Source organism: Sorex araneus, chromosome 2 (assembly GCF_027595985.1).
Source record: "Sorex araneus isolate mSorAra2 chromosome 2, mSorAra2.pri, whole genome shotgun sequence".
Classification (NCBI taxonomy): domain Eukaryota; kingdom Metazoa; phylum Chordata; class Mammalia; order Eulipotyphla; family Soricidae; genus Sorex; species Sorex araneus.
This window is the reverse complement of record NC_073303.1, coordinates 220,813,936-220,839,303: the sequence shown is the minus strand read 5'-3', so window position 1 is coordinate 220,839,303 and position 25,368 is coordinate 220,813,936. Positions and strand designations below refer to the sequence as shown.

Below are 25,368 nucleotides of genomic sequence, written 5' to 3'. Positions count from 1 at the left end.
ACTTTTTCTAAAGCAATGTAGAAGATTTTATAGATATGGAATACTCCCACTTATTTTTTTCTCTTTTATTTGATTTTCCACTGTGGTTGTATCATTGAAGGCTCCTCTCATAAAAAGGCCTGAAATAGTTCTCTGATGGTTTCCTACATGTATTTTATAGAAATAGATTTATTATTAAGGTCATTAATCACATTGTGAGTTGACCATTTTTTATGGCATGGGATAGAGGTCTACATTCATTTTTTTACATATGGCTAAACAGATTTCCCAGCACCATTTCTTGAAGAGGTTCTTTTGCCCCATCTCATACATTAATTTGTTGTAAAATCTTTTTTGAACGTTTAAGGGTTTATATTTAGGATCTCAATTCAATTTAGAGATCTTACAATCTATCTTTGTCTAGGAGTTATTTTGGCTACTAAAGTTTTATGATTAGTTTGTAATTTTAGAAGTGCATTACTATGTCACTACATAACACTTTGGAACATTTAATGGAGATAACATTGCATCCTTAAACTGCCTTGAAGAAGGTTAGTTGAATGATGACAATCCTTCAGGTATATTGCAGGATTGTTTTCATTTCATTCTGTTCTGCTATTTCTTTCAGAAATAAATAGTTAAAACTCAAGAGTTTTTCAACTTCTTTGTTAGATTGATTGCTAGATATGGATATGTGATGGCTTTTGACTTCTCTGACAAGATTAAGCATGCATTCATGATAAAAACTTTACACCAAGTGGAAATATAGAAATTTATGTCCATAGCATAAAGACAATATACACAAAAGCTCAGATCTAACATCCTTAAATGTGAAAATCTTCAATATCTTTTTATAAAAGAAACAAATCAAAGATATCCACATGTGCTACTCATACTCAACATCATACTGTCACTGTCACTGCCATCCCATTGCTCATCGATTCTCTCAAACGGGCACCAGTAACGTCTCCATTATGAGACTTGTTGTTACTGTTTTTGGCAAATCGAATACGCCACGGGTAGCTTGCCAGGCTCTACCATGGGGGTGATACACTGTCGGTAGCTTGCTAGGCTCTCTGAGAGGGGCAGAGGAATTGAACCTGGCTTGGCTGCATGCAAGGCAAATGCCCTACTCACTGTGTTATCGCTCCAGCTGAGTCCTAACTAATGCAATTAGACAAGACAGAAAAATTGAATGAAACAAAATTGGAAAAGAAATTGATCTATCACTGCTTCCAGAGAACATAATATCATACCAAAAAAAACCTCAAGCCCTTGATAAAAATACTTCTAAAAGTTATGAGCTGGTAGAGTATATCATCAGACAATAAGATAAAGATAAATTTTTGCATTGTTATGTGTTTTCTATGATATAAAAAGATTAAGAAATTTTAAAATATATTCCTTTGAAGTATTTTTATACATTATCTTTGACAAAATTTTTTCAAAATTTTTATCTTTGAAAAAATTTTCTTTACTAATATTTTAATGTAGGAAACGTTTTGCATTCGTGTAAATTGTAATTTTACTCTGTATTTATTAATTGAATTTTACAAATATTTGATTTGTTATTCATAACAATGGACTTCATTCATGAGCATATTCTATTTACATGAAATCTGTAATCTTAAATTACAAATATAAAAATTTTAGAAATATACAATTTTAGCATTATTTAGTTACTAACCTACTGCAACATATGACTGATCTATTTTTTGTTTGTTCAGATATTTTCTATTGCATTTCATGGAAACTAAAAACAGTTTGTATTCCTTCTTACAGAGTTTGAAGTTTCTTTTCTCCCTATCTCCAGCAGGGAGCTGGTATCTGCTTAGCTTCATGCTAGACATTCTCACAGGTTTGAGCTATATTTTATCGATGTTTTGGTTTCTGTTACACTGATAACTAGTTATAATGAATTGGGTTTTTTATATGCATAAGGGCCATCTCTGTGTCTCCTTGTCTGCTCAGTTTTTTCTCCCATGTTTTCAAAGACTGTATTCTTATTTAGTTTTGTGAATTTATTATGAAGTTATGAAACAACCAGATTGTCAAATGGATGTTATCTGTAATATTTTCTCCCATTCTGTAGGATACCAAAAATTTTTCTCTAATACAAAAATGTCTTATTTACATATTGTTACGGTTTGCTCGTAAAACTACACTAATAAATATAATCCCTTTACAAATAAGAGAGTGGTCATCATATTCCTTTGCCCTAAAATCATGATAACAAAATGTCTTGCTTATTTACATATTGTTAAGGTTCGCTCCTACAACTACACTAACAAATATAATTCCTCTCTAAATAAGAGAGTGGTCATGATATTCCTTTGCCCTAAAATCATGATTAAAAGATAAAATTTCAAAACCATGTGTTACAAAGGAAAAGGTGAAACAGATCAATGCCATTTTAAAGTGGGTTTTGTGCCTTATTTGACCAATAATGAGTGATAACCTGTCTGTAGACAAACTTTTCTAAATACATTCCTCTTCACTCTTCTAACCTTTAAAGTCATCAAGATATTGAAAAATAGAATAGCAAGCAGGGTATTTGCTTTCCATATGGCTTACCAAGGTTTAATCCCCAGAAACACATGTGGTCACTCAAGCACCATCAGGAGTGATCCCTGAGTGCAGACCCAGCACTAAGACCTAAGCACTGCTGAGTGGCACAAAAATAGGAACAAAGGAATCAATGACTAATTACCAAATAATCTACGGTCACTGATATACTATGCTAAAAGACAAAAAGATGAATATACAAAGTAGGCGTTCTTCTTGTTGAGTATTTTTAATTTTTTCTTATGAATGAATCTTATTCTTTAATCAGAATTGTAGAGGCACAAATTGTGAGCTGCAATTATAATTTAGTATTAAAAGAAGACATGTATATAACCTTTTAGATAATAGTATAATGTAACTTTCAGGAATATAAAAATATATGTAAAGTGAGAGAAGAATCAAACATATGAAAGTTTCTACTGGTTTTTTTTTTCACATCATTTAGTCATATTGTTTTAGCAGATCTCCAGAAAAATCTCCCAGGTATAAAATTTATTAAACCTTCAAGCTCGACTGCTGTATAAATCAACAAATCTAGAAATACAAACTTGTAGCATACTCTTCTCTATCTATAAAATTGATTGCATCTGTCCAGATACACTGAAAAACAAGGGTGTAAATAATTCTTTATATTTTTCAGTACAATATTAGTATATCACAACAACCACTACTATGCCTCTTCTAATATACCAATTTATTTGAATACATAATCTAGGCATCTATTTCCTCTAATGTGATATAAACTATGTGCTGTTTCAGTATTGGGAAAATGATAAATGCTCCACATAGCCTGCAAACTGAATCAATTTTCCTCTATTTCTAGGTGACTATAAGTTTTAAAGACATTCTCCTGTCTGCTAGAAGTAGGGAATACATTAGTATACAATTTAAAATATTTAAATTGGCAGTTCAGATTCCATTTAAATTAATTCATATTTCTATGAATTTATTTGACTCTATTTGTTGATCAGGAAAATCTCATGATGGTCTGGAAGAAGCATTGGAAACAAAGGTATTAGAAGATATGCTACATAATCCATGGGCTTTCCTGGGGAACAAAAATGGAGCAACTTCTGGGCAAACTCCAAGTAAAAACTCTTATGCTCAGTTTTGAAGAAGAATCTGATATTTAGATATCAGAGACACAATTGTGGAAACAGGAGATAACAAAGAAGCATGACAGATTTCAATTTGGAAAATAGAGAGGTAAATGTTGGCTTTTCATTTGCGTATAATAAGCGAAGAATGAGACAAGAAACAATACAGGACTAAGGGCAAGGTCATTCCATAATGGATATGAAGCTGTTAGTAAAATAGGAAGATTCCTGATTTCAACAGTGTGTTCATATATGTATATTAGACACATCATATCTTAAACACAAAATTGAACTCAGTGCACAGTGAGTGTTCATTAAGAACAGAGAAGAAACACAAAAGGAAACAGAGGAGTGAAGTCTGACAAATGTAAATGTCATTAAATAAGTACAAAATAAAGGAAATCCATGAAGGAAAATCAGAAACAGAAAAAGCATAAGAATGAGGATTCTGATGCAAGTGAAAGGTCTTGAGTGTAAAATGTAGAGGAAAATGTCAACTTCAAAAAAAAAAAACTAAAGTGGCTAACTTTGATTTGAACTAGTAAGATATCAACAAATTAAAAATAATAATCAAAGAACTTCCCAGCAGCACTCTGGAAGCCTAAAAATCACCCCCTGGAACAGTCAGCTTGATTTGTTGATGGTTTGAATTGGAACCAAGAGTTCTCACCCAGTGACTTTTTTTTTCTGCTTTGGTTTCTCTAGAAGTTGTGTCATAGAACTGGGGAACAAATCTGGAAATTAAAAGTTGTAGAAAACTTTTATCTTAATTGAAATTAGACCATGGATACCACAGAGTTAATAATAATATCAGTGACTAAATTAAGGAAAGAATACAAATGTTTTATCAAAAACAGAGACTAACTCACCTAAAAGTGAGCATGATATACAGTCTTCTTAACTTTTCATTGTGAGTAACAAAATCAGTATTTTATTCAAACTTGCATCATATGTTCCAATCTCTATTTTACATAAGAGAAATAAAATAAATAGTTAGTGAGTGAGTTCAAAAAGGCAAGGAATATTCATTGCAGTGACCCAAAGAAATATTTAAAGAGATCATTATGGTTTATAAATGCATAGCATATATATTTATTGTAATAAAAATATTTTTCAATTGTCATAAGACATGAAACAAAATGTGATAATTACTTTCTTTTTTAAAGATATTTCCTTTAAGAATTAAAATAATCTGCATTCGTATGATCACTGTATCACTGTCATCCCATTGCTCATCGATTTGCTCCAGCAGGCACCAGTAATGTCTCATTCTGAGACTTGTTTTTACTGATTTTGGCATATCGTATATGCCACAGGTACCTTGCCAGGCTCTGCCGTGCAAGCGGGATACTTTTGGGAGCTTGCCAGGGTCTCTGAGAGGGACAGAGGAATCGAACCCGGATTGGCCTCATGCAATACAAACACCCTACTCGCTGTGCTGTCACTCCAGCCCATTTTTATGATATATGGAAAAATGAATCAAAATGGCAGTGATATCAATGTTTGGATATTATTTTAAAACTCTTGACCATGGGTCTGGAAAGAAAATACAGAGTTTAAAGTACTTTTCTTACTAGGTGACCAAGGTTCAATCCCCAGTACTAGATAAATTCCCCAGCATGGAACAGAAAATATTCCTGTGTTCAAATCCAGAAATACCAAAATTCAGCAGGTTTTCCCTATATCTTCCCCATTCCAAAATTTAAAGGAATTCTCTTTTTTCTTTTCTTCTTCTTTTAATTTATTTATTCATTCATTTATTTATTTTTTGCTTTGAATCATAACTAACCAAGATAGACTGGGAATAGTTTTAGCACCCTCTCTGGGATTACTCCAGCCAAAACCCAGGAGACACATGCAGTGTTGAGAATCCAACCTGGGTAGGCAATATGTAGGGCCAAAGCTTCCCGGCAGTACTGTATCTTTAGCCCGTTACAAAAAATTCTCATCCTGGATGAAAAGGTGCAAATTTATACAAATTTTTTTATCTGATTCCATGTGAAATATCAAACTATTATTTAAGTTTTCCCTATTTATGGAAATAAAAACTAATTATTTAAGTTTTCCTTAGGATATTGAAAAATCAAGGTCTCAAATGAAGTGAATACCATTAAACTATGGAAGAGTACATAAGATTTGGAATACAAATCATATAAAAAACTAAATAATTGACAATTCTAAACAAAATCCAAGTGAAAGAAACATTGTTTTCTTTATCACTCACACATCACTCTCACTTTTACATACAGATCAAGAAGACTCAGAAGCCAGGCATGACAAATCAAACAACAATAACCACATTCATCCTCCTGGGATTGACAGATGACCCACAACTGCAGATTCTACTTTTCATATTTCTATTTATTGCCTACATGTTGAGCCTTCTTGGAAACCTGGCTATCATCATTCTGACCTTTGTGGATGCCCACCTAAAAACTGCCATGTACTATTTTCTGCAAAACTTTTCCTTCTTAGAAATCTCATTCACATCTGCCTGCATCCCTAGATTCTTGTACAGTATAGCAACAGGAGACAGAACCATTACCTATAACTCTTGTATATGTCAGATATTTTTTGTAGATCTATTTGGAATAGTAGAATTCTTTCTTCTGGCAGCCATGTCCTATGATCGTTATGTTGCCATCTGCAAACCCCTTCATTACAATACTATCATGAATCCCATGGTTTGCAAAAAACTTCTCTCTGGCTGTTGGATAATTACACTGCTGCTCTTAATACCACCACTAGGCTATGGGTTGACCCTGGAATTCTGTAACTCTGAAATGGACCATTTTATCTGTGATGCTAATCCCCTCCTGAAGAGCTCATGTTCTGATACAGAATTCATAGAGAAGATGGTTCTTTTCAGCTGTTCATTTTTCCTACTGGTGACTCTCATGTTTGTGGTTTGGTCCTATGGAAGTATCATTTGCACGATTCTTGGGTTCCCCTCTGCTCAACAGAAGAAAAAGGCATTTTCCACCTGTTCCTCCCACTTCATTGTTGTTTCCATCAGTTATGGCAGCTGTATCTTCATCTATATCAAACCTTCTGCAAAAGAGGAAATGGCTACTAATAAGGTCGCAGCAGTATTTGTTACTTCCATCTCTCCCATGTTAAACCCATTTATTTATACTCTGAGAAACAAACAAGTGAAAAATGCCTTGAATGATATTTTTAAAAAACTACTGCTCTTGAGATATCACAGGGGTTAAGGAGCTTGTCTTGCATGTAGCTTTTAGCTGATCAGAGTTGTCCCAGAGCACAGCTGAGAGTAAGTACCCCAACTGAGTAAACTATCTGATAGTTTACCTTTTAATTTTGGTATATTTTTGCAGCATCCTTAATTTTAAAATTTATGTCTAGCCATCAGAGTAATTTTTTTCTCCTACCATTTCCTTCTACTTCAGGGTTAGAGTAGGTAGGACAGCTGGGAGGGCAACTGCCTTGCACACAGCCCACCCGGGTTTTTTCCCCAGCAGCCTGTATGTTCCCCATGCACTCCCAGGAGTGATCTCTACACTCAGAGAACAAGTACGCCTGTGACACAGCACGATGTGATGCCAAAACATACAAACAAGGAAAGTTTCCTTCTAGTTTGATGAATATGTATGTGCCTGTCTAGAGGATTGTCTAAGTTTGATAATGATTTTTATAATCAAGTAAGAACTATTTGTGATAATTTTGATCTTTTTCTAAGGCTAAAACAGCTTTATAGTTCATTGACTAAGGAGTGACAATAAAACCCTAATTACAACTTCTGTTGTACATTTACCATCTATTTGGATTGTTTGCATTACTTAAAGAAATAATGCATTTCTGGAATTCTATTTAAAAAGTTCTAAGAATGTACATTTAAATGATTGTAATAGAGGAAATATGTCTCTACAGTGACTGACAGTGTTTGCTCAGCTTCTGGTTGTCAAGTTTAATGTGCAATGAATATGATCGTTGGCCAGAGAATTTAGCATATTGAACGAGTTTTATGTCCTTAAGACTATGCTATAAAATATTTTATAATTATTAATCACAAAGTAAAAATTAAAGAGGCTATTGAGATCGAACAGGTAGTAATGTTCATGCCTTTCACACAGACAATCCCAATTCAATCCCTAGCACGACATATGGTTCCCTGAGTACCCCACACATAAACTCTGAATGAAAAATCAGGAGTACACTTACTTGTACACCATTGAGTGCATTTCAAATACAAACAAAAGATAAAATAGTAGACACATTTGGTTTTGATTCTATCAGCAGTTGCTTTAATTTACATTGTGCAAAATACTGGAATTTTGAGGCATTTATGCTTAATTTTTTTGATGAATCTGTATTTTGTTCCAGAAGTTATCAAACAAGACAGTAGGGACTAGTTTAAATGGTAGGAAGAATACAGTTGGGGTAGGTTTAGACTTTTAATAATAAATGAAATAATAATATGTAAGTTATTCATTGTAAAATAATTATGCAGTTAATGACTTTATCTCATATTGTCTTTTTTGATCTCTAATTTCTTTCTCTTTGAAATTTTCCAACACTAATTATACTTTAGCATATTATTTAAAATGTCTACAATCTTAGTTTATGTAGCTAAAACTACAAAATTCCAGGTTTCTATCTCTAGCATATTCATTTCTAATATTTACACATTTATTGGTGGAAAATAATAATGCATTACAATTTTTAAAATTGGTAATAGAAATGCAAGAACAAAATAGCCCTTCACACCAGAGTCATTATATTCTCCAAACAAGATAACATAATTGCTAATTATACACTTTCAATGGGGAATTATTACTTTTGTAATTTACTTGATTCTATGCCCCAAAAATCCAACAGAGCATAGTAAAAAACAGCAAAAAGAAAAATTTCTAAAAATAAGTGTAGTCAATTGGATAAATGATCAAATATTATTTACTTACAGCAAAACAAATTCATTCATTATATTTTAATTCAACATAATTTATACCTAATGTGTTATGTCTAAGACATATGCAATGTCTGATGACTAAAGTATAATGTCTAGGAGAACTGAAGCCATTAAAAATATGTGAGGGGAATCCTTCTTTTGAAGGCACCTCCCCTAATCTGGTAAGTTGCCTGCATCCCTTTATCGTTCCTCTAATAAACTTTTTTCTAAAAATATTGTATATATACACACAAATACATATATACTCTATTGAACTCTGATGAAATTGTACAGGTTAATTAGGCTCTTACCTTGCATATGGCCAATGCACATTAATTGTCCAATACTCCATATGAACACTGAGGCAGGTGTATGTTCTACCAATGGTCAGTGTGACTGAATCATTATTTTACTTTATTTTATTTTATTTTATTTTAAATAATGTAGGAGTATACTGCTATTTGTTCAGCCACTTATTAAGCTGTTTGAATTGGGCACAAACTTCACATTGCTTTTTTTTTAAATTTTATCACCATGAGATAGAGTTGCAAAGCTTTCATGTTTGAGATTCAGCCATACAATGATGAAACACCCATCCCTCCACCAGTGCACATTTTCTGACACCCACTTCCCAGGCCTCACCCTGCCTCTATGGCATACAATTTCCCAAGACTCTCTATCAAATTTTAGGCATTAGTTTAGCTCAAAATTTCCCACCACCATTCAAACTACCTGCCAGGGGCAGATGCTAGATATTTTATTTTTCATTGCTCATTTTGAATATCATAAGACCTCACATGGCCGTGATTGTAAGTGTAAATTTTTAAAGTGTAAATGATTGGGTTCCAGAGACATCTCTGTATGGCACTAATCCATTATGGGATTCAGTTGGGAGTCTCTGGGCAGGGATGTTGGTGTGCTAAGATGGAGCCTAGAGGCAACTTGTGAACGTGATAGCCAATCAGCTGGGTGGGCAGGGACCTGGGGAGGGGCAGCCTGGATCCTAGGTTGCCACGAAACCTAGAGATACAGTCCTGGAACCCAAATAACTGGGCCTTGCTTGTGGAGGCTCTTTGTCACCAAGATTCCATCTGAAGTAGGGGTCAATAATGATCTTTAGAAGTTGATATGGGAGTTATGAATATAACTCAAAGAGTGCAGTACATGGCTTTTGTTCTTCGAGAACTTTGGTAGTATCACAGCAACCTGAAAACTGTTAGTTGTAAACATAGTTTGTATTGTCAAAAGTTCACTTCCAGGACATTTATCCCTGAGAGCAAATGTCAACTATGAACAGTGAAGTATTTGTTTTATTATTAAACAATTAAACATTTGTTAAATAGTATACTGTGACATAAAATTTGTAATGTTCTAATTTATTTAATTCACCAACAAAGAAGAGAATAATCAACTATTTTATCATATGTTCAGAAATGAGCTAATAAAGTTGGTGTCATATTGTGTCAGTTCAGAAAGTCCAACAAGGTAGGAAAAATCTTAAAACTTACAGTCTGAGAGGCCAAGAGTACTGTTGGTAGGACAGTTGCCTTGCAATGGACGACGTAAGTTTGATTCCCAGCTACCCACATGGTACCCCAAGTATTCCCAGGAGTGATTTTTTAGTGCAGAGCCAGGAGTCACCCCTGAACAACAATTGGGGTGCTCCCTTTCCCCAAAAAAGGTAAAAAGTAACACTATGAAATAGAATAGGTATGACTAACTATCTTTTGGGAGTTGTATCTGCGAGTTAATAAAAATATAATGAACTTGTTATTAATGAAATATTGATGTTTATAAGTTATTAAGAGCTTAAAAAATAAGTAGACACTACTTTTGAATATTTATTGCTGCACATTTCTTCAAAAAATTTATTGTATTTATATTTCTATTCCTTACTTCCAGAAGTTATGTTCATATCATACATAAGGTATTCATGAGGCCTAAACAAAGTCACTTAATGTCAAATATTAACATGAACTTATTAAAAGTATCAGAATAAAACATTTTTGGGTCTTGAATTAACATGTGGCTTGCTCAGGGCGAATCCTGACTCTGTGTTCAACTGATGATCAATGCTTGCAGGGCCCAAAAGACTACATGGGATGGCAAGGATTAACCCATGGTGGACCACAGTGCTCTATCCACTATATGTCAAACATTATACTATGCGTTATGATTTAGTTTTGTTGTTTTTCAAGGAGTGGGGTTGGGCCAAACCAACTGTGCTCAGGTAGGTATTACTAGTGACTCAGTGTTCAGTGATTACTCCTAACAGTGCCCAGGAAAACTTGCAACGATGGGGATAGAAAAATTGTCACCCATAGATAAGACAGGGATCTTAACAGATATCTAACAATCTATCCACTGTATCTAATGGTGTAATTCTCAAAATTTGTCCAATTTTAAATTTAATCAATAAATTTAAATTAACCTACATTTGTTTAGAGAATTACAGTTTACATAAAATTTAAAAAAATTTGTATTAGTTTTTACTCTGTGTTTAATCTCTGAGGCTGCCAGGGGAACCCCAGATGCTCTCCCTCTCACTGCCCTGGTTGGGGGGTCTTGAACCACTCGCCCAGATGGGATGACCCATGCCATGGTTTAGATGAAAGAAGAACGAGGACAAACCTGGTTGCTGATTAGTTGCCATTTATTCAATCTCTCATCTCTTCCATCTCACAGACCTTCCTTCCTAGCCCCTCGTTCCTAGATCCCAGATCTCCGGATTCTCTTTCTGACTCTGACCTCTGGATTCTTACTGATATCTTCTCTCTGATGACTCCATGACTCTTTTTTTCTGCCTCTCCCCCACTCATCTCTCCACCCCTTGCCCTCTGGGTGCAGGCTATCCCCACTCTGGTAGCAAAATCAACATCGAAAGGCCTTCCTACCTCTACAAAGAAAACTATAAAAAGCTACTTCATGAAATAAAAAAGAACATTAGGAAATGGAAACATATCTCCCCTCCTCCCCCCTCATGGATAGGGAGAATCAACATTGTCAAAATGGCAATACTACCCAAAGCATTATACAGGCAGCAGAGATAACAAAGAGAACTCCAAGTGGAGGATGGATGTTGGGAGGACCCATTTTGGTTGAAAGATGCGAGATTAAAGTAGATTATAGACCGAACATGATTGCCACTCAATACCTCTATTGCAAACTTCAACACCCAAAAGGAGAGAGAACAAAGGGGAATGCCCTGCCACAGAGGCAGGGTGGGGTGGTGTGGGATGGGGTGGGGGTGGTGAGAGGGATACTGGAAACATTGGTGGAGGACAATGGGCACTGGTGGAGGGATGTGCCTCATAGAAACTGTTTGGGAGAGTTCCTGGTTTTTCAATTTCCTGGAAAAACTTGAGAAGAACTGGCAACAGGTCCTCTTGAAATGTTTGGAAGAATTCGCTAGTGAATCCATCTTGACCTGGGCTTTTGTTTTTGGGAACACTTTTGATCACAGTTTCAATTTCCTTGATATTAATGAGTCTATTCACGTATTCCAAGTCTTCTGGGTTCAGTCTTGGGAGATTGTAGGAATATAGGAATTTATGCATTTCTTTGGGGTACTCTTGTTTCATGGCATACCAACCCCAGGCTCCCCTGCTTGCCACCCTAGATCTGCCCTTCAATAATAATTTTTAAAAGTGGATATGGTGTCATGACTTTAGCTCAAAGATATGCCATACATTATTTACATGCTTTGAGACTTTTGTAGTGTCACGGCCACTTGAGGACTGTTCTTGTAAAACTAGTATTGCATAGTTAAAAATCTGTAGCACTGTCACACTGTCGTTCATCCCGTGGTTCATCAATTTGCTTGAGTGGGCATCAGTAACATCTCCATTGTGAGCCTTGTTGTTACTGTTTTTGGCATATCGAATATGCTACATGGAGCTGCTTAATATTCCACTATGTATATACATATGCCACGCATCTTAATTAATTTATCTGTGATTAGGTATTTGGATTCTATCTATAGTTTGGCTATTCAACTAAGTTCAGGGATGACCATAGGTGTGCATATATCCTTTCAAATTCATGGGTTTTGTGTCGTAAGTTCTTTTTTTGTTTTAACTTGCAACTATTTTTTATTGAATCACCATGAGATACAGTTACAGACTTACAAACTTTTATAATTACATTTTAGTCATACAATGATCGAGTACCCACTCCTCCACCAGTGCCCATTCTCTACCACCAGTGTTCCCAGTAACCCTCCTGCCACTCCCATCCCTTCCCATCCGCTCTTCCTGTGACAGGCACATTCCCTCTTATTCTCTCTCTCTCCTTTTGGGTGTTATGGGTTGCAATAACAATATGGTACTAAGTGGCCATCATGTTTGGTCCATAGTCTACTTTCAGCACACATTTCCCTTTCCAAGCTATCTCTCCAACCATCATTTACTTAGTGGTCCCTTCTCTATCCCAACTGCTTTTGCCCACAGCATGTAAGGCTGGCTTTTAAACCATGTCCTTAAGTTTCAGTCTATGTCTGTTCCTCTCTTTCAAACTCATTTCACTTAGCATGATACTTTCTATGTTCATCCACTTATATACAAATTTCATGATTTCATCTTTTCTTTTTTTATTTTATTTTATTTATTTATTTAATTGAATCACCATGTGGAAAGTTACAAAGCTTTCAGGCTTAAGTCTCAGTTATATAATGTTCACAAAACACCCATCCCTTCACCAGTGCACAGATTCCACTACCAAGAACCACAGTATACCTCCCCCATCGACTCCCCCACTCCTCCAACCCTCACCCTTCCTGTGTACCTGATAAATTTCACTTTACTTTCTCTTTACCTTGATCACATTCAATATTTCAATAAAAAACTCACAATTATTGTTTGGAGTACCCCCCCAAAGTTGGACCTGCTGGAAAGGAAGAATTTGATAATTTGTTTTCCATTGCAGAGAATGAAGAGATATGAGGTCGTGTGGCCACAATGACAAATGCATAGTATTTAAAATATGGAGCGCTTCATGTATTTGCATGTAATCTATGTGCAGGGGCCATGCTAATCTTCTCTGTATCATTCCAACTTTAGTATATGTGCTGCCATATATGCAAGTTCTGTATTTTAGTTTTAACAGGCAAATGACATGCTAATTGCAATACAATAACAAATATCTACATCTCTCCACCAATAATCACAGGTTCTTTTCCAGCCCAAAACTGTCTCATTAATAAACACATATTTCAGAGTATTTATTGTCCATACTCACTGCAGTTTAGTATCTAGTAGTTTAGTCATATGAAGATAACTTGACTTTACATCTTGTCCCTAAATTCCTTCAGATCAATTTTTCTAGCTTCTCTTACATGCAGCTTTGTTTCTATAATCTAGGGTTTGCATTTCTATATACAGTTAAGGATTTAGTAAAGAAATAAAATGCTTCTTCAAGTCCTAGAAGAGTACAGTATATAAGGTATAACTGACCCACCTATCATCCCAGTACCACCTTGTCACTTAAGCAACTTTGGTACAGCTTAGATGCCCCGACTTCTGTGACTGCTGTGGAAGCTTGTTTAAGATCATTGCATCCATGAGCTTAGTATTGAACCACCAGACTGATTGGCCAAGAATCTCTGGTGGGCCCCACTGAGCGTCCTAAGCATCCTGAGCACTGCTTGAACTCCCCACCAACCAATTCTACTACTACACTCAAAGGTGGATTTATGTGACGTCCAAAAGCATTGTACTGCACTGTTGTCCTGTTGTTCATCAGTTTGCTTGAGCAGACACTAGGAATGTCTCCATTGTGAGACTTGTTACTGTTTTTGGCATAGTGAATACTCCATGCCATGCGGGCAGGATACTCTCGGTAGCTTGCCGGGTTCTCTGAGAGGGACAGAGGAATTTAACCTGGGTTGGTGGTGTGCAAGGCAAACGCCCTATCTGCTGTGCTATCATTCCAGTTCAAAATTATGAAATACCTACAATTCAACTTAACAAGAGAGGTGAAAGACTTACATATGTAAAACCTATAAATCATTATTAGGAGAAATAGTAGACAACAGCAGAAATTGCTTAAATATTCCATGTTCATAGTTTGGAGAATATGCATTTTCAAAATGACTATCATACTCAATGCACATCGAACGCATGGAACGAACATCTCCGAATGCTGCAGCTATGTGTACTTGGGTCGAGAAATCAACATGAGGAACAACTTGGCACTAGAACTGCGCAGGAGGAAGAGAGCAGAGTGGAACGCCTTCAAGAGTGTTGAAGAAGTGCTTAAGAGGACGAATGACCTCTGGGCACATCTTTTTGACGCCACTGTTCTTCCTGCACTAATATACATCTCAGAGACCTCGGCCCTATGCAAACAGGATGAGAACGCTATTCAGGTATCCCAAAGAGGAATCGAAAGAGCTATGCTTGGAGTATCACGTTTCACTCGAGTGAGAGAACAAATCGGAGTTCTGACCTCCATTGATGAGACATTGATTCTGACGACAAGAATCAGGGAACTTTCTTGTTTGCCAAGGCGTCAAAAATCAGATGGGCCGGACATGTAATGCAATTCAGAGATGACTGCTGGACTAGAGTTGTTACTGACTGAATTCCATGGGACGTCAAAAGACCGTCTGGTCATCCACCAATGAGATGGTCTGACTTCTTCGTCAAAACCCTGAACAAACAGTTTAAGGCTCTTCCTGTTCCTGGAGTGAATAGATACCATTGTGATATACTAGCATGAGACAGGGACGAAAGGAGACGTTACTGGCTCCTGCTCAAGCAAACCAAACATCAGTGGGATGACAAGTGATACAAGTGATACCAAAGTATTATTCAGAAACAATGAAATTAACAAGAAATTTCTGAGACCATAATTTAAAGACTCCACAGAAAAGTTTTTTTTTTCCTTCTTTGTTTTTGTTTGATTGGAATCACACCCGAATATGCTCAGAGATCACTCCTAGCTAGTTGCTCAAAGGTCAATTCTCTCAGTGCCTGGAGATCATATGTAGTGCCAGGAGTCTGGTGCAGGACATTGAACCAGGTCAGTCATATACAAGGCAATCACGTTACCTGCTGTACTATCTCTACTGTTCCACCAAATCTATACTTATTTGCATGGAAAATTGTAACTAAATTTCATGGTAATATTGAGTAGCACTTCTGTGCATACATGCACTTTTCTGTAGTAAACTCAGAATATGTTCTGTTTGCATTTGGATATATGAGTTTCAGAGATTCCCTTAAGTAGGGGTTGTCAACAGGCTACTGTAAAACCCTATTACATATCTATTAGAGTTATTATTTCTTGTCCCCAAAGACATAGTTCCCAATGACACCTCTGTGTAAAACTTTGCCAGGTTTCCATCCTGGTAGTTTCATTAGTCAGGCGTAAAATTTAGTCACAAGGGCCATTCACTTTTACACAGAGTGAGTTATATATCATAAGACACCGTGGTAATAAGACATTTATCCCAAGCCAGTCTTTAAAATTCTATCCTTGGGTTGGAGGAAGTAGAGCAGGTATGGTGCATGCTTTGCATGCCAGGTCGGCTGCCCAGTACCAACTGGAGTGATCCACGTAAGTCCTGAGAATTGCTACTTGTTCCACCGATGAACAAAAAGAAAGTTGATCTTTGTCTAGAGCAATTAGGTTGTATCTGTTTCTGTATCTTTTGAAAGTCATTTTATATTTGTCAGACTTTTACAGAAACAGTTTTGTTTTAGTACTGTTGCCAAAAATCAGTTCCTTAATTGAAAGTGTATTAAGTTCTTCAAAAATGACTGTTTATTGCAAGATTAACTGAAAATTCTTAATATCCCATCAATGGGGTGGTAACAAGGAAAGACACTTAAAACTATGGTAGAACTATTATGGTTATGTGTTCAACTGAGGCTTTATGATCTTCCATACTATTGGTAAGTATTCTAGAATTTTGTGATACTAGCATATTTCTTTTTTTTTTTACATTCTAGTTTTTTGGTGTAAGATAATTTTTGCCTCTTTTTTTTTAAAAAAAAGGGCAGTAACAAGCCAGATATTTTCAGAAAATATTTCTTTGTCATTTTGTTCTAGACAATGAAATACAAAATAATCACACTTGATAGAAACAATTTTTCATGAAAGTTCATATATTCCATTTACTTTTTCTTTTTTGGATGATTAGGTTAAGCACTGTTTCAAATGAATTCAAATTACTCATTAGAATAAAATAACTTTCTGAATACTTTGAAGTAAGATTCTTCATACTGTAAGTTCCAAAATATTGTTTATACGAAGGTAAACCTATATCACCTATTAGAACCAAAATAACATTGTTGCAATTGGGATTATCAATTTAATTAAATGGAAATGCACTAAAAAGAAAATATGCATTGAATAATTTGTTTTTTCAAAATTCATTCTTCTGACTATCACCAATGATAGACATGGACTGTGAGGTGGATCAATGGTTTTGAGTTCAAATGACACTCTTAAAGTGCAAGTTGAGGAATTTTCTCATTTACTTAAGAAAGTTCAATTTAAAAAGATTGTTGAACATATTCAGATTACTAGATGGTTATTCTCCTTTTGAGATGAAATTATTGCTGTTATCACATATTATTAGCTTACTAATTAGACTTATTTTAATTTTTAGAAAGTCATGACTGTCATCTGTCATATTTGATAGGGAAAAATAAAACCTGAATAATCTAGGCACTGATAAAATTCAAACTTAGAGTTCTTATGGATAAATCTAGAGTAAATATCTAGAAACCACAGTAGAGTTAGCTAATAGTATTCTTAGTGTTGAATTTCTTTGTGTGTTACCATGGAGGAAAATGATTTACTTTATGTTTTTGTTAACTATTGAAAATATCTTCCCATATAATTTTTACATAATAATGCTTGAGAAAAAATTTGAAAATAGAATGATTTATAGCCTGGCAAGCTACCGAGAGTATCTCTCGCCTGTACCGCAGAGCCTGGCAAGCTACCCGTGGAGTATTAAATATGCCAAAAACAGTAACAACAAGTATCAAAAATGGAGACATTACTGGTGCCCGCTCAAGCAAATTGATGAGCAACGGGATGACAGTGACAGTGAAATACTAAAAATAGTACAGCCTCTGGCCTTAATTACTTAACTAATAAAAGATATTTATAGTCAGCAAAATTCACCTGTTATATGAATAATACAGAAAATGCAAAACACTGATCACAAAGGATTTTATTTAATGTAAAAATGTAATATCATAAGCTTCAGATTAAATCAAATAACAAGTAATATGGGCAATAAGGATAATACCAGAGAAAATAATAAAGGGTCAAAATTTTAACTCCTTGAGCCAGCGCGATAGTACAGAGGAAAGTGCACTTGCCTTGCAAATGGCTGACCTGAATTTGATTCTCACATCCCGTGATGACCCCAAGACCTGCCTAGAGTGATTCCTGAGCTCAGAGCCAAGGGCCGGAGTCATCCCTAAGAACTGCCAGGTGGGTCCCAAACAAACAAAAACAAACAAAAAAATTTTAATCTCCTTTATTCCTAGATATTCTATGTGCAATATTGCAATCAATACTCCCAAATTGATAAGCCATTTGAAACTTTTACAAAAGCAATGTAGAATATTTTATAAGTATGCTATACTCTCATTTATTTATTTCCTTTTTTATCTGATTTTCCTTTGTGATTTATCATTAAGGCTCCTCTCAGGTAAAAGCTTGGAAGAGTTCTCCAATGTTTTCAAAAAAGTACTTTATAGTTACAGATTTGTGATTAAGGTCTTTAATTATACTGTGAGTTAACCTTTTTGAATGGCACGAGATAGAGACATACATTCATTTTTGCACTAACTATTTGGCCAACCAGATTTCCCAGCACAATTTGTTGAAGTGGTTCTCTTTGCTCTAATAAGGTTAGGGGTTCTTGTACACTAATTTGTTGTAAAAGAGCTTTCAGACATTTGAGACTTTATGTCAATTCAATTTAGTGGTCTTAGAGTTTACCTTTTTTTCTATTATCAGATTTAGATTTCTAAAGATTTGTAGTTAAACCTAAAATCTGGGAATATTTTTTCTCAGAATTATTTTGTCTATTTACGGAGTTTTATGATTCCTTTTGAGTTTTAGAAGTGCTTTTCTGTGTCATTACATAATACCTTCGAACCATTAATGGATGCACTTGCCTTGCAAATGGCTGACCTGCAACCAAATCACGTTGCATCCTTAAATTGCCTTGAAGAAGTTGGTTAGTTAAATGATGCTGCTCCCTCAGGTCTGTAGCAGGGCTGTTTTCATTTCTTTTTGCTCGCTATTTCTTTCAGAAATAGATAGTTAACACGAATGTTGTTTAATTTGTTGGACTGAGTGCTAGATATATTTCAGTGTTTGACTTCTCTGACAACATTAAGCAAACATTTATAATAAAAACTCTTAATCAAATGGAAATATAGAAGCCTATGTCAATATCATAAAGACAATATATGCACAACTCAGATCTAACATCATTAAATGAGAAAATCTATACTAACTTTTTATGACAGAAGCAAGTCAAAGATATCCATAAATACTACTTGTATCCAACATCATACTGAAAAGCCTAATTAACACAATTAGACAAGACAGAGAAATTTCATGAATAAAAATTGGTAGAGAAGTTAATCTATTACTACTTCCAGATGACATAATATTGTACGTAGAAAAACCTCAAACCCTCCATAAAAATACTCCTAAAAATTATAAACTTTTCTACAGTAAATCAGCAGAAAAAAATGAAGATATATTTTTTGTATTGTTATGTGTATACTATTATATAAAAGATTAAGAAACTTTAAACTCTATTCCCTTAAAGTATTTTTATAAACTATATTTGAAAAGATTTTACTTTACTGTGTTTTTTAATATAAGAAATGTATTTATTCTTATAAATTGTTATTTTATTCTATATTTATTTTTTTTAAATTTATTTATTTTTAATTAGAGAATCACCGTGAGGGTACAGTTACAGATTTATACACTTTTGTGCTTATACTTCCCTCATACAAAGTTTGGGAACCCATCCCTTCACCAGTGCCCATTCTCCACCACCCGTAAACCCAGTGTCCCTCCCACCCTCCCCAATCCCATCTCCCCCTCACCCCACCCTGCCACTGTGGCAAGGCATTCCCTTCTGTTTTCTCTCTCTAATTAGCTGTTGTGGTTTGCAATAAAGGTGTTGAGTGGCCGCTGTGCTCAGTCTCTAGCCCTCATTCAGCCCGCAACTCCCTTCCCCCACATGGCCTTCGACTACAATGTAGTTGGTGATCACTTCTCTGTTTACTCTATATTTATTAATCGAATTTTACAAATATTTAATTTGTTATTCATAACTAATTCATAGCTATTAACATTAACTAACAACATTATTAACTAACAACATTCGTTATTCATAACATAATTCATAAGTTATGTTATTCATAACTTTATTCATGAACATATTCTATTTACATGAAATCTGTAATCTTAAGTTACAAATATATTAATTTTAGAAATACACAATTTTAACACTACTTAGTTACTAACCTACTGCAACATATGATTGATCTATTTTTAGTTTGTTCAGATATTTTCTATTGCTTTTCATGGAGACTAAAAACAGTTTGTATTCCTATTTACAGGGTTTGAAGTTTCCTTTCTCCTTACCTGCAGCAGGGAGCTGGTGTCTGGTTAGCTTCATGCTAGACATTCTCACAGGTTTGAGCTGATATTTTGTTAATGTTTTGATTTCTGTTGCACTGATAACTAGTTATAATGAGTTGGGTTTTTTTTTTATATGCATAAGAGCCATCTCTGTGTCTCTCTTTCTGCTCAGTTCTTTCTCCCAGGTTTTAACAGCCAGTATTCTGATTTAATTTTGTGAATTTATTAGGAAGTCATGAAACAACCAGATTGTCAAATGTATGTTACCTGTAATATTTTCTCCCATTCAATAAGATGTCAAAAAAATTCTCAAATACAAAACTGTCTTGCTTATTTACATATTGTTACAGTTTGCTCCTAAAACTACACTAATAAATATAATCCCTTTCCAAACAAGAAAGTGGTCATCATATTCTTTTGCCTTTGCACAAAATTGTGATAAAACGATAAAATTTGAAAACCATGTTTGAAAAAGGAAAGATGAGACGATCAATGCCATCCTAAAGTGGTTTCTGAGGAGGGCCACAAAGAGTGAATAGCTGTCCATATGCAAATCTCTCTAAATACATTCTTTTTCACTCTTCTAACCTTTAAAATAATCAAGAATATGGAGAAATAGAATAGCAAACAGAGTACTTGCTTTGCACACATCTTACCAAGGTTTAATCCCCAGCAACACATGTGATCACTCAAGCACCATCAGGAGTGATCCCTGAGTGCAGACCAAGGACTAAGACCTAAGCACTGCTGAGTGTAGCACAAAAATTAGAAACAAAATGATCTATGATAGATTATCTAATAATCTATGGTCACTGTTATGCAATACTGAAAGACAAAATGCATGTACAAAATAGGTGTTTTTCTTATTGATTATTTTTTATTTTTTATGAATAAATGTTAATTTGTTAGATAACAGTACAATGTACCTTTCACGAATTAAAAGACATATGTAAAAATGAGAGAAGAATCAAGTATATGAAGGTTTCTAATGTTTTTTTTTTCCACAGCATTTAGTCATGTTGTTTCAGCAGGTCTCCAGAAAAATCTCCCAGGTATAAAATTTACGAAATCCTTAAGCTCAAGTGTTGCATAAATCAATGAATCTAGAAATGCTGGCTATTACATGTTCTTCTCTATCTATAAAATTGATTTAATTTGTCCTGATACAATGCATAACAAGAGTGTAAATAATTATTTATGTTTTGCAGTACAATACCAACATATCACATCCACCAACACTATCCCTCCTTTGAAGTACTAATCTAATTGAATACATAATCTCGGGTTCCATTTTTTCTAATGTGATATAAACTAGTCTTGCTTTCAGTATTAGGACAGTGATTAATGTGTTCTCCATAGCCTGCAAACTGAATCAATCCTCCCTCTATTTCCAGGTGACTGTAAAGTTTGAAAGACTTTCTACTTTCTGCTGGAGGTAGGTAAATATTTTATTATACAATTTAAAATATATAAATTAAAACTTCAGATTCCATTTAAATTAACTAATAATTCTATGAAATTATTATTGAATTATTAATAATAAATTATTCCTTAACCAGAGTTCAGGAATATGCCTTGCATGTCGTTGATTTTCAATAGTCATAAGATACAGAATGAAAATATATGATAAATCACTATATCACTGATATCTCTTTGATCATTGATTTGCTCGAGCAGGCCCAGTAATGTCGCCATTCGTCCTAGCCGTGAGATTTTAGCAGCCTCTCTTTACTAATCCTTCCCAACGGTGCTGCATTAGAGGCTCCTCAGGGTCAGGGAAATGAGACCCATCATTGATACTGTATTTGACATAGGAATATGCCATGGGAAGCTTGCCAGGCTCTCCCCTATGCGGGCAATAAATTTTCGGTAGCTTGTCAGGTTCTTCAAGAGGGATAACTAGGTTATCAGATGTTGCTTCCAGAAGCTTGGTTGTATAATCTCTGGATATTGGCCGTTGATGAGATTACACGGCACCGGGTGCAGTTTCTGGGTGTGACTGCCTAGCTATTGAAAAATGGGGAATCTGGGTGAAAAAGGCCCAGTCCCAATCTGAGCAGCCTTGGAGATCTCGGCCCCAGGTCCCACATACCTGGATGCCTCTGCCGGTGCCTTCTTGCATGAGACTTGTCCGAACATGTAGAAAGTGGCCTTGAGCATGGCTGTGGCTGGGTTCTGGAGGTCTTCAATGATAAATATTCCAAGAGTTATAAATTATCCACAAAAAATATTCAGGTGGATTAATAAAAATAAAAGCTGGATTTTGGTTTATAGAAGAAAAAGAAATCGTTTAATTTCTTTATGCCATTATACTTATGAAATATATGCTGTGAATAATCCTGTTCTAAAGATTAGATAAGAAGGTAAAGCAAGTTTTGATAATGATGCAAAATATTCTATGTTCCTTGGATTGTATTGTTGAATTAATCTAAAAATGACTGTTGCTTACAAACCATAGGTGTTGTCTAGAAATTTCTAGACATTTCCTAGGCAATGTCTAGAAATTTCTTATTTAATGATATTTGCTTTAAGAAATAAACAATCTGTATTCGTCTCATATGTTAGAAAATGAATCAAGATGGCAGTTATATCAATGTTTGGGGACTTTTGAACTCATGACCATAGATCTGGAAAAATAATACAGGGTTTAAAGTACTGTCCTTACTAGGTGACCCAGGTTCAATCCTCAGCACCAGATATATTTCCCAGAGCAGAGCCTGAAAGAATTCTTGTATTCAAAGCCAGAAATACCAAAAATAATTCAGGTTTACCTGAATCTTCCCCATTATAAAATTTAAAGAAATTCTTTCTTTTTTCATTTTTCATCTTTTGTTTTATTTATTAATTTATTTATTGTTTGCTTTGGACCATACCTAGCCAAGTTAGACTGGGCATACTTTTAGCACCCCCTAAGGGATTACTCCTGACAAAACCCAGGGGACCACATGCAGTATTGGGGATCTAACCTGGGTTGAAAATATGTAAAGCAAAAGCTTATCTGCAGTACTGTTTCTTTGGCCTGTTAAACTATATTGTCATTGTATAGACAAAGGTGCACATTTATAAACATTCCATATCTGATTCCATGTGAAATACCTTCACTTAAGTTTTCTTTATGATATTAAAAATCAAGGCCTCAAATGAAGTGAATGCCATTAAACTATTGAAAAGTACATAGGATTTGGAATACAAGTCAAATAAAAAACTAATAAATTGATATTTCTAAACAAAATCTAAGTGAAAGAAACATTGTTTTCTTTTTCTTCATTATTCACTCATCTCTCTCCCTTTTACACACAGATCAAGAAGACTCAGAAACCAAGAATGAGAAATCACACAGCAATAACCACATTCATCCTCCTGGGATTGACAGATGATCCACAACTGCAGATTATACTTTTTATATTTCTTCATGTTGAGCCTTGTTGGAAACCTGGTCATCATCATTCTTACCATTGTGGATGCTCACCTTAAAACTGCCATGTACTATTTTCTGCAAAACTTTTCCTTCTTAGAAATCTCATTCACATCTGCCTGTATCCCTAGATTCTTGTACAGTATAGCAACAGGAGATAGAACCATTACCTATAACGCTTGTATATCTCAGTTATTTTTCACAGACTTATTTGGAATAGTAGAATTCTTTCTTCTGGCAACTATGTCCTATGACCGTTATGTAGCCATCTGCAAACCCCTTCATTACATGACTATCATGAATCCCCTGGTCTGCAAAAAGCTACTCTCTGGCTGTTGGTTAATTACACTGTTGCTCATGATACCACCACTTGGCTATGCGCTGACACTGGAATTCTGTGACTCTGTAATGGACCACTATATCTGTGATGCTAATCCCCTCCTGAAGATCTCATGTTCGGATACAGAATTCATAGAGAAGATGGTTCTTTTCTGCTCTTCATTTATCCTACTAGTTACTCTCACATTTGTGGTTTGGTCCTATGGAAGTATCGTTCACACAATTCTTGGGTTCCCCTCTGCTCAGCAAAAGAAAAAGGCATTTTCCACTTGTTCCTCCCACATGATTGTGGTTTCCATCACTTATGGCAGCTGTATCTTCATCTATATCAAACCTTCTGCAAAAGATGAAATGGCTAGTAATAAAGGAGTATCAATATTAGTTACTTCCATCTCTCCCATGTTAAACCCATTTATTTATACTCTTCGAAACAAGCAAGTGAAAAATGCCTTAAATGATATTTTTAAAAAACTACTGCTCTTGAGATATCACTAGAGTTAAGGAAGTTGCCTTGCATGTAGCTAATCAGGGTTGCCCCAGGAGTACAGCTGAGAGTGATTCCTGAAAATCAAATCAAGCAGTAAGCCTTGGGAAATTCCTGGTGTGCCTCCTTTTAAAAATAAAATAAAAAAAAAACACAAAAACTACTGCTCTGAAGAAATTAAGAGTATGGTAATTAAACATGCAGCAAACTCAAGCCTTATGTATTTAGTCCCTTTGTAATCTTTTAAAATGTATACCAATGGTGATCAAGTCACTCTTCTCCATATAGACTAGCTTCCCTGATTAAAATGCAAAAACTTCTAACTGAAAATTATTTTATGAATCAATAATAATCACCCCATATATTGATTGGCAGTATGTCTATGTAAATGATTTTATGTCTAGTTCATATCTATATGTCATCTCTATGTACATGCATATGTAATAAATAAAAGGTAACTAACAAATGTTTATAGTTACATGAAAGTGAACAAAGTTTAACTATCAAAAATGATTTTGAAATAAGCTTTCTCATTTCAATAATCTCTATCAAAAATATTTGCTTTTTAGGAATGTTTTGTTAACATGGCTATAAACTTACTACCTTTTTCATATGAGTTTTGATCAACATGTTCTCTAAGAAAAAAGAATTACCTATTTAGTGTTTTTTGGTGTTTTTCTTTAGTATAATATGGTCAATGACATCATCTCAAATTCCCGTTTACAGCTCTTCTTTGTTTTTATTTTACTTTATTTTTCGTACTACCAAGCAGTGCTCAGAATATCATGCAGTACTCCTAATGATAGTGCTCAAGGAGATGTAGGCCTCTTGGTTCAGTGATCCACACTTGGATCACTTTTTTGTATCATTTGTATCACTTGCAGTCCCGTTGATCTTCGATTTGCTAGAGTGATTGCCAGCAATGTCTCCATTTGTCCCTGTC

General features: G+C 34.9%; 1 non-coding gene and 1 pseudogene across 1 annotated transcript; one reads left to right on the top strand and one right to left on the bottom strand.

The window, feature by feature from the left end:
• Positions 1-13,524: 13,524 nt before the first annotated feature.
• On the bottom strand, positions 13,525-13,630 carry LOC129402841 (U6 spliceosomal RNA). Its single transcript, XR_008628880.1, has one exon. It is a non-coding gene; the product is annotated as a U6 spliceosomal RNA (small nuclear RNA).
• A 9,881-nt stretch (positions 13,631-23,511) lies between these two features.
• Positions 23,512-24,436, top strand: LOC101538497 (olfactory receptor 6C2-like; annotated as a pseudogene).
• The last annotated feature ends 932 nt before the right edge of the window (positions 24,437-25,368 follow it).